At 38.7% G+C, this 3,188-nt stretch overlaps 1 pseudogene; it reads right to left on the bottom strand.

Moving 5' to 3' along the window:
• Positions 1-2,157: 2,157 nt before the first annotated feature.
• Positions 2,158-2,864, bottom strand: LOC146160350 (uncharacterized; annotated as a pseudogene).
• Between the last annotated feature and the right edge of the window lie 324 nt (positions 2,865-3,188).

Genomic DNA, 3,188 nt, shown 5'->3' with positions numbered 1-3,188 from the left:
ATTAATTTAACGCAGAGTGTAATGTGAAAAGGTATTATAGATGCTTTATGAGTGGCCCGACTGTCAACAGCCGCACCAAGTGCAGTTGTCAGTATAAACTACAATCGATATAGCCTATCAAGCAACTCAGTATTCCCAAACCAAACCTCATTCCATAAAGTTGTGAGAAAATATGTAGTGTCCAGCCTACCTGACATAGCGAATGTCTCGGCAGCCAAAGTGCTTCTTACAACCCTCCGTATTGGCTGCGTTGCCATCGTACCAGATTGCATTTACGAATTCTTTTAACAACAAACACTCAATGATGCTCCCTGACTTCCACCATCTGATATAATTGCAAATGCTGCATCGTAAACGCAACCAGACGTAGATCTAGATAGGACAAAGATTTGGAAATTTTAACCAACTCTATTTGATACAGTCTTTTCTAATAATTTTGTTTCATGTCACCAAATCCGTAACCAAATCATTTTGGTAAATTGGTAGCCGCAACATAGACAACTAAGATCCGGCCTAGTTTGGGTAGCAATCCAAAGATGCTGTCCAATCTTAGATCTCAAAACTTATTTTTTCCAATGTCAGTTCATTGTCTAGTTGCTCTTGCGGTAAGAAATATTAATTTCCTGCAAATTGTGACATAGTCAAATAGACATAATGAAATGTTGTCAACCCCAACATAACTCCAATCGTCAACAATTACAGCAATCAGCTGAGCGTCATTTAACAGACGCGCGCTGACTGTCGTCATTTCGTCCCTGGAGGACAGTGGCGCCTTGCAGCTAACCTCATTTGGGCAAAGCTATAGCTCAAGCTACCAGTTCGTTGTTTGAATTTACAAACGCAGATCTCATCCCCGAAAACGCGAAAGAAATACTTGAAAAAGTTCTCAACTTATCCGGTTGGAGCAACGACCGTAATTTTTTTCGTCCTTGGCGAGCTGCTATGAAAGGTGACATTTTCGTCCCACTACATACAATTCCGCATATTTACGCGGTATGTCGATTATAGCCTACATCAATGTTTTAAGGAAAAAGTCGGTGTTACGAACTAACAAACACCAGTTATTGGTCATTTGCAATTAAGTCATTTCTCAGAGATCTGTTTAATATAAATAATCACGAAGATTTAATTGTGTTGTAGGAGTGCGCGAATAAAGCATATTTGTCTCAAACAAGTGGATTTCAATTTTCCTTTAAGTTTTACATGGTGTTTATTTCGCATTAACGTCGAGCCCGATTGGCTCGATATTATCGCTCCAAACAATCAATTTCGCAGCACGGAAGGTCAATATAAAAAAAAAAGATATTTTAGGGCCGTGCAAATGTTACGTCACTGTAACGTCACACTTTCGTACGTACGCAAAATGTATTTAACTTGAATGTAGTTGAATCAATCAAATTAATATCTCGCCTGCTCACCTGCGTCGAGACGGCTGTCCCTAAAGCTAAATCTGGCGAACAATTCCTTTGGGATTGCCAGCCATGTAACAAGCTCAATGTCACACTAATTTAGACGCTTTCTGGAACGCTGGAATATGGCTGGGCTAAGGCGGCGTTGCGTGATCTTGTTGGTTTTCATTGGATATGTTAAATTTTATCGGTTGTAGGTTTTTAATTATCCATTGTTAGTTAATGGTTGTCATAAGTAATATGTTAGAATCATAGACACCTTAAATAGAAGGACTGGTATCTTCTATGCTCGATATCTGGAACTTGGGTCCCACCATAATTTGTGTCGAATACATGGTAGAACCTTCATTCTGGTGTCTCTTGGGGGGTTTGAAGGGTGAGGAAATACTTTTTCATACTTTTAACCTTCTACCAGGTCATCTGAAGGTCATTTAAAGGTCAAATCACATAAAAATAGCGAAAAATCACTCAAAATAATACATATTTTCTCACTTAAACAACTGAAACACACAGTATGTTACCCTGTGACTGAATTAAAATCTTTACATGGACAGTTTGGCCTGGATAATTCAACAGAAATCTATCTTAGACGAACAACTTTGTTATTCTTGAAATAACATAATTGAAAGTTAATTTTTCTACAATATATATTTAACATTTTATTAAAGTGACAGCATGAGCGATTCAGCCGGCGGGCTGTTCACAGAATGGACAGAGTTGGCGGGGTCACAGAGTTCCAAAGAATCCGCTACACTTTTAAAAGAATGTTTGATATAGGAAGACATGCTCCTTGAATTATAACCATTAGGAAATCGATACGAAGCAAAGCATGGAGAGACTCCGAATTAATCCGATGGTCGTCGTAATTTTCAGTTTCGATACGCATGATATTAGCTCGTTATTTGTGTTCCAAATATCCAGCCAGAAAAATACATTTATGTTTGACACAGTCATTAGATTGCACTAGGTCTTCACTGTCAGCAATGGTGATGTCGAATTGATCATTATCAATGCAAATGTTAAAGGTGCAAGGCACATCATGAGACTCGCACGGAGTTTACTCATATTTTAAAAATGCATGGAGGTTTTTGGTTTTTGCAGCCGTCTTGATATCTACAATTTCACCATAGAAATTACTTCCATTGCGTTGTCTTGCTTGACCAAAGAACTTTTCAAGGGCCTTATCAGCAAACACACCAGGTAGAACGTAGATGAAGTTGTGCTGAGTCAGTAGCAACTCTGCGGCCTCGATGTTAGCACTTGTAGACAGTACAAATGCTTCTGCAGTTTGATGGTAAGCTTCTGCGTCCGATATCGACCACCTGAACATGCACAAGAGGCTATAATGTCACAAGTTTCATTAAGTTTCTTGAAACTAGTGCAGTTCTTGGTCCATGGTTAACGACACTCAATACGCATGTTAATACCGGAATATTGACCTTTCACATTCATCATGTGCAACCAGTCAGTGATGAGTTTGACAAAAATGATTGTGCCCTCGTTAATGCCAAGTTTATCCTTTAGAGTTGAAAGAGCAGCAACTGTCTTGTCACTGAAGATATGGCATACAAAAGGACGCTTTGTCTCTGCAAAGATTTTGGGTACACAGCTGTGTATGTGATCTTGGTAAGACGGATGCTGTTTTTCCGGTCTTCATTGTACAGTGCTTCTATGTCCTTCCATCGTGCAATATATATGTTTCCATCTTTTGTGAAATAAATGCACCGTTTATCAAGTTAATTCTTATATTTTTAAAAGAATAAACGTAGTCAAAAACGA

The sequence above is a fragment of the Ascidiella aspersa genome, chromosome 3 (assembly GCF_963924565.1).
Source record: "Ascidiella aspersa chromosome 3, kaAscAspe10.2, whole genome shotgun sequence".
Classification (NCBI taxonomy): Eukaryota; Metazoa; Chordata; class Ascidiacea; order Phlebobranchia; family Ascidiidae; genus Ascidiella; species Ascidiella aspersa.
Note: the sequence above shows the minus strand (reverse complement) of the source record. Positions and strands in the feature narration are given on the sequence as shown.